Raw genomic sequence first — 12,359 nt, 5'->3', positions numbered from 1 at the left:
ATGCTCAGTGCTTGATTTCATCAGCATCTTGTGACAATGACTGCTATTCTTCAATTAACTATTGACAGAAAAAAAGTAGCTTTCTCCATCTCTCTCTTTAGGTTCTCTTGTTCTATGAGATGTGGTGGATCTCCTCACTGCTGTATAAAACGACACAGAGTCTTTTTTCACTTCTTCCTAGCCAACATCTCGTGTTGCAGGTTAGTCTCACCCCTTTTTGTTCTGCCCGTGATAAACCTAAAAAGCAAGGTCTGAATTGTGGTTGCCTTGAATGTATTTGGGGGTTACTATCCTATATCCAGCAATGTGCCCTGGTGGCCAAGAAGGCCAATGGCATCCTGGGGGGCATCAAGCAGAGCGTGGCCAGCAGGTGGAGGGAGGTCATCCTCCCACTCTCCTCTGCCCCTGGGAGGCCACATCTGGAGCACTGTGTCCAGTTCGGGGCTCCCCGGGTCAAGAAGGACAGGGAACTGCTGGAGAGGGTCCAGCAAAGGGCTGCGGAGATGATGAGGGGACTGGAGCATCTTTCTGATGAGGAAAGGCTGAGGGATGTGGGGCTTTTTAGTGTAGAGAAAAGAATACTGAGGAGGGATCTTATCAGTGTTTATAAATCCTTCAAGGGAGGGTGCCGGGGGATGGGAACAGTCTTTTTCCAGTGGTGCCCAGTGACAGGACAAGAGGGAACGGCCACAAACTTGACCATAGGACATTCCATCTGAACATGAGGGACTTCTTTCCTGTGAGGGCAGCAGAGCACTGGCACAGCTGCCCAGAGAGGTGGGGGAGTCTCCCCCTCTGGAGCCATTCCAAACCCGCCTGGAGGTGTCCTGTGCCACTGCTGGAGGTGCCCCTGCTCTGACAGAAGGTTGGACTGGAAGAGCTCCAGAGGTGCCTTCCAACCACGACCATCCTGTGATTTTGTGATCCCCTCAGTCACGTCTTCAAATTACAGAACCCACATCTTCCAGTTTTGCCCTGAATTTCTGACCCCACGGCTCTTCTCTGGGCTTCCTGGATGGGTGATCCCTGCGCACGGGGTGCGACGTGAGACCTTAGCCGCTCTTCTTTCATCCTGTATTTTCTGTTTTCTGCTTCCTTGGCTGTTTTCTTCTGCCTTACTAACTAGAAGAGGCAGGATATATATATATATATTTTTTTTTTTTTTTTTCCAGAGAGCTTTTCCTTGGAAAAGTTGATCTGATAACATTGCATCAGCTTTGACGTAGTTTAGATTAGCCAAATTCCTGGAGGATAGAGCAGCCTTGCTGAATAGCGACAGGCACCACAGAAAAGCCCCATGGCCAGGACCGGAGCAGAGCCTTGAACTTTACCCTTCTGCCTGGCAGCTCCCTGCCTGGACACTGTGGTGTCTTCCACCTCATATTGCTCATTTTGGGAGAAATGTTGTATTTGTTCCAACGTAGACAAAAGTCTTATTTTCTGACAAGGGCTAGTATTTTGTTTGTGCTTTCTTCAGCTGTGTTGTCGCGCTAATGCCAGCTCTTGAAGCAGTCAGTCTGAATGCAATTCTATTTATAGGAACTTGGTATTTTTACCCTAAACTGTCTTTTGACATAAACCAAAACAGTTTTCTGCAGGTATGCTGCACATGCTCTTTTCATTGTGTCCTCACTGGCAGCTTTCAACTTGCACTGAAAGAGCTGGGGGAGCAAGAATTGCTAAGAAAGGAAAAAGATGTTTGGAAAGTACTGAGAAGTTACAGTTTTCCAAACTCCTTCGAGAACGTCCTTTTTAAATTGGAGATGGGGGAACACACTTCATTTGGAGGAGGAGGAACAGTATTATGTTTTTTTTCCCTGTCTTCTAAATCGCCACCTATAACATAAAGTGCTCGAAAAACATGAACTTTGGACAGTGATTTCATGCAGAATAAGATGCTCTAGTTTGTGGGCAAGTACCTTACACGAAATGATGGATGCTTTTTTTGAAATTGCGTTCTCTGACATGGATGTGTAAAATGACAGGAAAATAGAACTGAAGAAATGAAGTAAGTTAAATCCTGTGTCTCACCTGAGAACCAGAGATACCACAAATCACTGAGGTAAGGGAAAAGCATTTATTTTTTCTGCTCTGGAGATGGTAACACAGGGTAGAGATACCTAAATTGGTGGTACATGAGGTCGCTGGGTGCTAGACAGTCTTGCTGCCAAGAGCAGACCAAACCTCCATGTGGTTTTTCCTACTTCTTGGCAGAATAAATTAGCCCAGCAAATCTGAAGCATGTGGAGGTGCCGAGATCATCGGGGGGAATGTTGTCATTCATTTTCTGGTTTGGGATTTTGAACATTCTCCCTGTCTGCAGTCACATTCCCATATTCTTTCAGTTAAGCTTATAAACCCCTTTGACCTGGGAAAAATGTGCAAAACAGTAAGAGGATAAGAGAGCCTTTATCCTCCGCACACTATTTTAAAATCTTTCTTTTTTCAACTTTTGTTCACATTTTTCAGTGAATGAAAAAAGTTCAAGTCAAAGGAAAAGGTAAAAAAAATGGGATTAAACATTCCAAAAGAGAAAAAAGGAGGAGCCATTTAGAAAAAGCCAAACTTTCTGAAAAATAATCCTGAAGCGAGACACCAATTTTAGCTTCAAAATTTCTATGGAAAACTGTGAAAAAGTGCCAGAAAGGATTAAAAACTTTTAAGCTCTAGCTGCCATTTCTGGTTAAGAGGCAATTGTGACAAAACTCTGTTCACAGATTGTCTTTGAAGCAAGAGGAACTGGATTCGCAAGAGAGGAGGTCAGCATTGCGCCGTGAACCCGCACTAAGGCCTTTCGTGGGAAGGGATGCTGAGCGCCTTGGTTAGAAGCTGCCAAATGTGCCTCTGTTTTGCCGGGTGACGTAAAGATTAGTGGAGATATACCTACCTTCGGATCCACTGAGCAATGGCAACCCTCTTGTACAGTGAAAAGGTCAAGATCAAGACGAGTAAAAGAAGCATTTCAACAGCTTTTCCCGTGTTCCTCGCAGCTCTCAACACCTGGAATGGAAGAGAGAAAGAGAGAACATCATGCTCTGTGCGCATCAGATGTTTCTGGCGCGAGAAAATGCTAAGAGAAACAGCAGTTTGTCAGATATGTTCAGATATTTGTCAGTGAACACACTCAACCCCAAATGAGCAGATTCTCACTGGACTGCTCTATCCCTTTTGCTCTCGGGTTGGGTCTCCAAGGCACCTCCAGCACTGCTACTTGGGAGCGATCGGCGTTCTTATCTTTATAAGAAACACTAAAAAGCCTCGAGGTATGCAGTGTAGAGGGTAAAGTGTTGCTATATAGGCCTGGAAATGGCGAGTCTTTGGGACTGCGTGGTAGGGTGTTTGAGGACATAACGAACGAGCAGTAAGGTTTCCCATGTGGTTTCCCGATAAGGGCACAGATGAAGAAATATTGAAATATAGCGCTGAAGGAAAAGTAACACGAGCTGAACACCTACTTCAGCTAATGGCTGAGGCTTCAGTGTTGTAGTTAGAGTATGGATAAATAAGTATGAGAGTTTTTTCATAGGAAAGGTGTAAAAGGGTTGACTTCTTCCAGCACACCTAAGCAACTGTTAAGGACACCCTAGCAGAAACCAAAAACTTGGCATCAGCCTTTATAGAATCATAGAATCACAGAATGGTTGGGGTTGGAAGGGACCTTAAAGATCATCGAGTTCCAACCCCCCTGCCCTGGGCAGGGACACCTCCCCCCAGCCCAGGTCGCTCCCAGCCCCGTCCAACCCGGCCTTGAACACCTCCAGGGATGGGGCAGCCACATCGGAGCAACCTGTGCCAGAGGCTCACCACCCTCACAGGCAACAATTTCTTCCTAATATCTATTCTAAATTTACCCTCTTCCAATTTGAAGCCATTCCCCCTCATCTGATCACTACATGGCCTTGTAAAAAGTCCTTCCCCAGCTCTCCTGGAGCCTCTTTAGGCACTGGAAGGGGCTCTGAGGTCTCCCTGGAGCCTTCTCTTCTCCAGGCTGAACACCCCCAACTCTCTCAGCCTCTCCTCACAGAAGAGGGGCTCCAGCCCTCGGATCGTCTTTGTGGCCTTCTCTGTGCACTGAGGGGAGCAGAACATTGCTACTTGGGTGCCTTCCCCTCCACGCAAGCATGTGAAATATCACCATGGGTTGATATTTGAAGAGCAGCTGATTCGACATATAAACTGTTATCTGCTCAAAAGAGTTACATTTCTGCAGTGCCAGTGGGCCCGTTACCGCCTGAGCAGCTTGCCATCTGCCCGGTCAAATAAACAGCAGAAAGATCTAATAATTCTTCGTCAGCAGCAGAACTAATGAGCAAAGAGGGCTGGGCAAGAGCTCGAAGGCTGTCAGCTGTCGGGTGCTGATGGGTTTGCGGAGCACTGCCGAGTGACTGCGAGGTATTTCTTAATCAGCAAGTTAGAACGCCTAATGTATAGGAAGGCAGAAGTGTACCTCTCGGAGGTACATGCCGGGATCATATTTATTTATGTCCTCTCCTCTCAGAACCGGAGCTCTGCTGGGTGGCTGTGTTGAGAGGCAGATTCTCCTAAGAGGGTTTTGATGAGCTCAGAAGACACCCCTCATAAACCATCTTAATGAACTGTGCGCTGGCTGCTTGGCCCCTGCGCTTAATGGCATCGATCTGCAGTTCGTTGTGGGTGCCCTGAGCATAGTCTGATAGAGTCAGGCCAGGCAAACACAACTGGAACAATAAAAAAGAAGGCGAGAAAAGAGGAAAATAATAATCTGACATGGCTAAATGGCCAGGGACAAAGAGATGCCTGAACAGAGTCTGTGGTGACCTGGAAGTATAGATGGGGAACTGCTGAACTTGTTCAAGAAAAAAACAAAGCTGAGACAGGCAGCGTGGTGTGCAGAGAAGTCCCACCCCACCACACTTAGTGTGCAAAGGACGTGGTCCACTGTCAACACCGCCTCTGAATCCTTCCCGCTTGCAGTCTGGAGGGGCCCATCCAAAACTGCAGTGACAATTTTTCTTATTGTTGCACACCTAAAAGAAACCAAGTATTTTATGGCGTGAAAAATAAAGAAATCATGAAGTCGCCCTGCGTTTCCCCGGGGAACAGGCTGCTAGCACAGCTTCTTGGCAGGCACAGTGGAGACAGGCTGGATGAAATCCATGTCCTAAGATAAATTCATTACTCTGCTTTAGCTGCCGCTGTGGAAATGTTCAGCCTGTTTTGTGCAAAGGTGGTAGACTGGTGCCCCCCCGGTCAGAGGCTGTCGCGGGCTGTGTGGCTTGTACCCATCATTAGGGGTCTGCTGTGTCGGCGCGGTGGGAGTTCCCAAACCGTCACTGAGGTGATGGTCCTGTTGGAAGAGGTGCTACCGAGACAGCAGGGAAGAGACGACAGCATATAGAAGGTGAAAGGTGGTTATATTTGCCTTTTTCCAACTTAGCAGGAGTGCTTTCTGCATTTCTCAACCCATTTTTAATTTCAAAGTTGGAAAGTGTTTTTGCAGTCGTTAATTGCAGAGCTACCCTGCACTTGTGAATGCTTTGACTATTTCTGTCGCAAATATGTCCAAAATGAATTTGTCACCTTCACGTGATTCAAAAATTATGGCTTTTCCTACAAGATAAGACCGTGGCTCCCTTGGTTGCACGTTTATTTGTCCTGTCCAGGCTGGATTACTCATCTCCTGCGTTCCTCAGTTCTCACTCATGGTCTGTACCAGCTGAACGCCCGACAGGGTGCAGCGAGGGCTTCCGAAGAGCCTGAGTATCCTCGCTGTGGACTGGGAGCAGAGGGAAGGGCTCCCCTGGGACTGCCGCCCTGACTCGGGGTCGTGCTGCAGCGTGGGTCTGTGGTCAGCCTGTGTCGGTGGCACACACTGAGGTGAGGCAGAAGTGAGCCTCTCTAACCCTCTTTAGATGCCAGTTGGCTGATTCCCTATTATGTGTTGTTAGTCCAGGTTTGTGTTATTGTTTGGTAGTACGGACCCGTAGCTCTGCTCCCCCCTCCCCCCCCCCCCCCGTAGGAAGTGACAGTTTCCCACCCGAACTCTGCTTTGAGTACCATTTTTCTCTCCTTTTCTGGGGAATCAGGGTTGAGGCTAACTTTCTTTGCTCATTTGTGCAGCCCAAACCATATAGAGCAATAATTATTAATATTCAAGGATGCATATTTAGTTTTGAGAACTGCTTCTCGAGAAAAAAGCATGCATTTTTGGGGTTATAACCTTTCTCTATGGAGACAGCAATAAGACATGGTTATTCCAATTACTTTGAGGATGCTGTTGCCCAGAACAGAACAGAACTTCTGATGGATTCTGCCACCTACAGCTGGTGACAGAGAAGAAAAGCAGACCTCAGGCCCTTCCAATTACAGGTTGACAGACTGCCAGTAACTTTTCTTACTGGTCCTTGGCAACATTACAGATAAAGGGCAGATGATAGCAAATCTTCCCTATATCTACATCTACACTACACAGCATCTGCACTAACACCCAGACAGATCTGCTCATTGGTATGAGGTTCAACGACACCAACTGCCGGGTCCTGCACTTGGGTGACAAAAACCCCACGGGCTTGGGGCAGAGTGGCTGGGAAACTGCATGGCAGAAGAGGACCTGGGGTTGTTGGTCGACAACCGGCCACGTGCCCAGGTGGCCAAGAAGGCCAACAGCATCCTGGCCTGTATCAGGAAGAGTGTGGCCAGCAGGACTGGGGCAGTGATTGTCCCACTGTACTTGTCACTGGTGAGGCCCCACCTCAAGTACTGTCTTCAGTTTTGGGCCCCTCACGACAAGACAGACATTGAGGCACTGGAGCGTGTCCAGAGAAGGGCAACGGAGCTGGTGAGGGGTCTGGAGCACAACTCTTGTGAGGAGCGGCTGAGGGACCTGGGGATGTTCAGCCTGGAGAAGAGGAGGCTGAGGGGAGACCTTCTCGCTCTCTGCAGCTCCCTGACAGGAGGGGTAGCGAGGGGGGGTCAGGCTCTGCTCCCAAGGAACAGGCGAACAAGAAGAAACAGCCTCAAGTTGTACCAGGGGAGGTTTAGGATGGATTTTAGGAAAAATCTTCACTGAAAGGTTTGTCAAGCCTTGGAAGAGGCTGCCCAGGGAAGGGGTGGAATCACCATCCCTGGAGGTATCTAAAAGACGGGCAGACGCGGTGCTGAGGGACATGGGCTAGTGGTGGTTTTGGCAGTGTTGGGTTAATGGTTGGACTTGATGATCTTAAAGGTCCCTTCCAACCTAGACAATTCTATGATCTACAATAATATCTGTCTGGAAAGGGGCAGGTAACTTGGAACTGATGTCATGAAAAAAAAAAAATCCACATGTAAAATAGTTCTGCCAGTGTTAATGTCTGAAATGTAGGTTTTATGTAAGACTATGGGCAGCCAATGTTGTACAAAATGTGCCATTTATGTGGTATTTGTAAGGAAAGCAAAGTTATAGAACTGAGCATGCATTTTTTAGATCTCTCCAACTCCAGCTAATTTAAATTCAGTAGCACTGACAGATGCGATGAAGGATGAAGCGTTATGATGTGGAAGTTGGTATTCACAATATTTGAGGGAACTAAGAAGAAAAATGGTAAAAGTAACCAGGACATGCTGCTATGAAGAGCTGTGGATGGCCAGAGCAGAAGCTGGGAGGACAGTCACGGGTGAAAACCAAAATTACCTCCATGCTGCTGAACCAGGAATGATTCTGGACTTCTAATACTGCTTTTGAGAGACAAATTTCGACTTTTTGTACTTTAATAGTCAGGGGATACTTGGATGTTTTCTACTTACCGCTCTGCCATTGCATTTTTTCTCCCTACCATCATTGTTGAGAAAAGCGACTCTGACACGTCCCTTTATTACTACATAGCTGCAGAAAGAGGCACATTTATATCAGTGAAATGATAAAATGACAGATATTAGGAAAGGGCACTGGCTGGTGAATAGAGGTAAAGGTAGTGAGAAACAGCCCGGCGAGTCTTTTAATTGATGCATTTCGTTTGAGACTTTTCTTTCCTTCTCTCCAAAAAGCACTAGGGGAAAATAAAATGAAGATCTCAGGTTCCAGGTTCAAGACAAACCAAAGGGGAGACTGAACAAACCCACTGAAGGTTACAAAATGCACAGAAACCACTTCTGCCTCAGGGGCTGAGTAATTAAGAGCTGAAAATAATTGAAGGTTGTGCCAGTATTAGTAGGAAATATCATATGTGCCCTCTCTCTTCATACCCTTCCTTAGGTACCTGCCCGAGGCTGGGCTGGGAGGTTTTTGGGCTGGATGAACTCTTGGGCTGATCCTACACAACCATCCTGATCTTTGTACATGCAGGCAACACTATTTCCCTAGCGTGCTCTCCAGCTCCTGGCAGTTTGTGGCTCAGGAACTCCGGTCTCGTCCTGTCCAACCAACATGACGTGGACAAGACCTTGGAACAAGAGAAGATGTTTTGATGGCACAGTGAATCACTTGGAGCATCTTCCTAGCTCTAGGAGACACAAACACATCTCTTCAGTGCAGAAGGAGCATGAAGGAGATACGTTTTCAACTTTTTGCCTTGCAAATTAGTTATTTTTGGAATTAGTGTTTGCATTTGGCGGCGTGAAACCCATCTCTCCTGAAAGGAGAACTTTACTGGAGCCAACACTGAACAGCTCCTTCCCTTTTGGTGGAACCCAGCACCTCTGTTTTTCTTAGAAATATTTTCCTTGCCATGTAATAGCAGGAAACTCATCCCTTAGTATGTCACCAGCTTGACAGGAATTTGGTCTTCTGGGTCAGAGGGAAGCAGTGAGTCCTATTCTTGATACAACACTTCACATTTTTTTGTATGTACAACAAATAAACTTCGAGTTTGGTTAGTAGCTTCAAAAGAAGAGTACAATCTACTGCTTTTCCTGTCTAATGGAAAAAATAGCAACTATTATGTTAGCCACTCAGTCTGAGGAGGAAAAACCCACAAAACCAATACAAGATGTTGCTATTTTTCAGCCGCTAAAGGAGGCTTTAACAGAAGGCACTATGGGGCTTATCTAGAACATCTCCTTTAGGAACAAAATCCTTCCACTTAATCTCCGTCCTGTACTATTTGTTTACCCTCCCAGCTTTCTAAGGGTACCTTGTTTCTACCACGTGATGTACCGTCTTTCACTGACCCCTCGTCAGGGGTGTCTGAAGCCAGGTGAAACTCGAGTCCCCAGCAGAGCTTGATCGTTCACGGGAGTCTGAACCATGGTCTCGCCGTCTTGCCTGACTGGTACTCCTTTAATGTTAGCACACTGCACTCTTCCACACAGGACGTTCCTGGGATAGACAAATGGACTGCTGCAAGGTCTACAGAGACGTCTGAAGATGTGGTGATCCATGGTGCTGGTACACAACTGTGCCATCAGCTATTCGAGCACCCTGGTACAAATTTGGTCCATTCCAGCTCACACGCTTGGAGCAGCCCTGGGCATGGTCAGAGGTTCCAGCTATGCGGGATCAATCCTTTTAGGCAGTTTGCATCCAACCACCCCTTTTCTGAGGTTAAGACATATCAGTAGTATTAACACAGACTCTTTTCACAGCCTCCCAGACTGGTGAGGGCTAGAAGGGCCCTCTGGAGCTCCCCCAGTGCCACCCCCCGCCAGAGCAGGGGCACCTCCAGCAGTGGCACAGGACACGTCCAGGTGGGTTTGGAATGGCTCCAGAGGGGGAGACTCACCCCCTCTCTGGGCAGCTGTGCCAGTGCTCTGCCACCCGCACAGGAGAGAAGTTCCTCCTCAGGTTGAGATGGAACTTCCTGTGCTCCAGTTTGTGGCCGTTCCCTCTTGTCCTGTCACTGGGCACCACTGGAAAAAGACTGTTCCCATCCCCCCGGTGCCCTCCCTTTGGGGATTTATCAGCATTGATGAGACCCCACCTCAGTCTTCTCTTCTCCAGACTGAACAGCCCCATGTCCCTCAGCCTTTCCTCATCAGAAAGATGCTCCGGTCCCCTCATCATCTCCGCAGCCCTTTGCTGGACCCTCTCCAGCACTTCCCTGTCCTTCTTGACCCGGGGAGCCCCGAACTGGACACAGTGCTCCAGATGCGGCCTCACCAGCGCCAGTTGGTGTCAGTGCCTTGGGCACATAGGCACAGCCCTGTGGTATATCTCTCCAGAAGCTGCAGAGACGCTTCCATTTGACTTTTTGACCCTCAATTTTCATGCATTTTGCCCATTTTATGTACTGTATGAGAAACACTGCTGTTTATGCCGGGAGGAACTGGGTATAGTTCTTCAGAAACTCATCTCTTTGGCCAGAGATGGCAACAGTGAAGCTCGGGTGCTGCCTGCGTAGTGCTCAGTTGCAAAAGATGAAATAAGCTGAAATTCTGAATTTGCATCCTAGTGTCTCCCCTAATGACAGCAATGTCCCCCTTCTTGGTGCTGCCAAAGTGCAAGCATGAGAGGCGTTAGGTACTAGTAACTGCCTATTTTTGAGTGAATGTTAATGCGCATCGGGAAGGCAAATCTCTAAGGTCCTGGTAAACAGTCTTCTTTTTGAATGGTCGTCCATATCCACACTCAAGCGTGGGTAATTCTCAGCAGGTCCTACTCTCAGGATGGGACCACAGAGGAGGGCTTGGAAAGCGTTGAGTTCGACGGTTGAAGAGCCGTGCTCTCTATGACATGGTTCTATCTAGAGATGTCTTTCAAGATGTACTGACTGATGACTGCTGCACACGGCAGCGACATGAAAAGCATTAATGCTATAGGAAAAAAATGGTGAGACAACCCACTATCAAACTGAACCCTCTCTCAGAGCCCTCACCTGGTGATGGGATGACCCCTTACTGCGGCGAAGCTGGAAAGTATCATGCACTGAACTTCCATTAGTGCTGGGAGATAAAATTTAAGGCTGCTCTGGACAAGCAAAGAAGAAAAATCTGTAAGTTCCTGTGAAAAGAAATCTGTCCTCGCTTAACTTTCTGGGTTGAAAGTAAAGTGCCAGAAGAACCCAACCTGAAGAAACGCTGCCTCAAATTCCTCCTCTTGCCATGTGCTTTTTTCCCCTGCTTTGACTGTTTTACCGGTAGGCTCTCCGCAAAGCTGGTACCTCACTCCTTCTTCTGTGAAAACCAACCAGAAAAGCCTAGCAGAGTCATACAAAAAGCTGCACTCCTTTTTCTGATAACACTTTTCCTTTTTCCTCTCGTACTGTGCTTAATCCCAACAACAACAACAAAAAAAAATCAAGTTGAAAGCCCCTTAGAAACAGCGTCCTGTTTGTATGCTTTTTACAGCAGTACCCAAAAGTGGTGTCCCAGTAGAAGAACTGGGACACCAGTAACCAGCACTTACTCTTCCAAGCGTTTAGTGTAGTACATCCCGTTCCAGCCAGAGTTCCCACACCGGTGGCCTCCAACGTTCATTTCCCTGAAGCAGCTCGGTGGGGCACGGTGGGCGGCTGCAGAGCGAGAGAGCAAAAGGAGGAGTTCACGGGGAGGCAGGGACTATGCGCACCCCCTGTAATCCCTCCAGATGATTTTTGGGATTTTTTCTGAAATGAAGTTCTAGTCAACCACAGCTTGCATTTGACCTGCCATGTTTTATGGGCATTTTTTTTTTTTAACCTGTTCTTCTCTCTTGGACCAGAATAATCAATGTGAGAACGAATCATAAAATCATAGAATCACAGAATGGTGTAGGTTGGAATGGAACTTGAAGATCATCCAGTTCCAACCCCCCTGCCCTGGGCAGGGCCACCTCCCCCCAGCCCAGGTTGCTCCCAGCCCCGTCCAACCCGGCCTTGAACACCTCCAGGGATGGGGCAGCCACAGCTTCTCGGGGCACCCTGCCCCAGGGGCTCACCGCCCTCGCAGGGAAAACTTTCTTCCGGATATCTAATCTAAATCTCCCTTCTTCCAGTTTGAAGCCATTCCCCCTCGTCCTATCAAATGGCAAATGGTGATTGCTGATGTTCCAGCAGAGAAACTGATGGTTTTATTTGTGCATCTCAGGCTGAATCTGAAATGCCTCTACAAATACAGTGTTGCTGCTTTTTTAAAAGCTCAAAATCAGCAGGAATGTAAATGAGGTTTTAAAATCTCTTTCCTTTCAGCCAGACTTGTGGTTGTTGGATGTTTGGTCCATGACACCAATGCTTGTGTTGAGTTAGGCAGTCCTGTCCTCACACCCTCGCTTTGCTGCTCCTGCTGATGGGTTTTGTCTGACATAATTTTGGTGTTTCTAAACTATTTGTTTTCTACATGAACACGAGAGGTTTCCAGTCAAGTTTATGCCTATTTTCTGACCAGATATACTGAGAAATGCAGGAAATAAGCATTATAGCACCTAACAGCTAGGAAAAATAATTAAATCAATAATTTACCCTACATTACAAAGCCAGTAGCCGTTGTCG

This window comes from Vanellus vanellus, assembly GCF_965231255.1.
Source record: "Vanellus vanellus genome assembly, chromosome: 1".
NCBI lineage: Eukaryota > Metazoa > Chordata > Aves > Charadriiformes > Charadriidae > Vanellus > Vanellus vanellus.
This window is presented reverse-complemented; position numbering follows the sequence as displayed.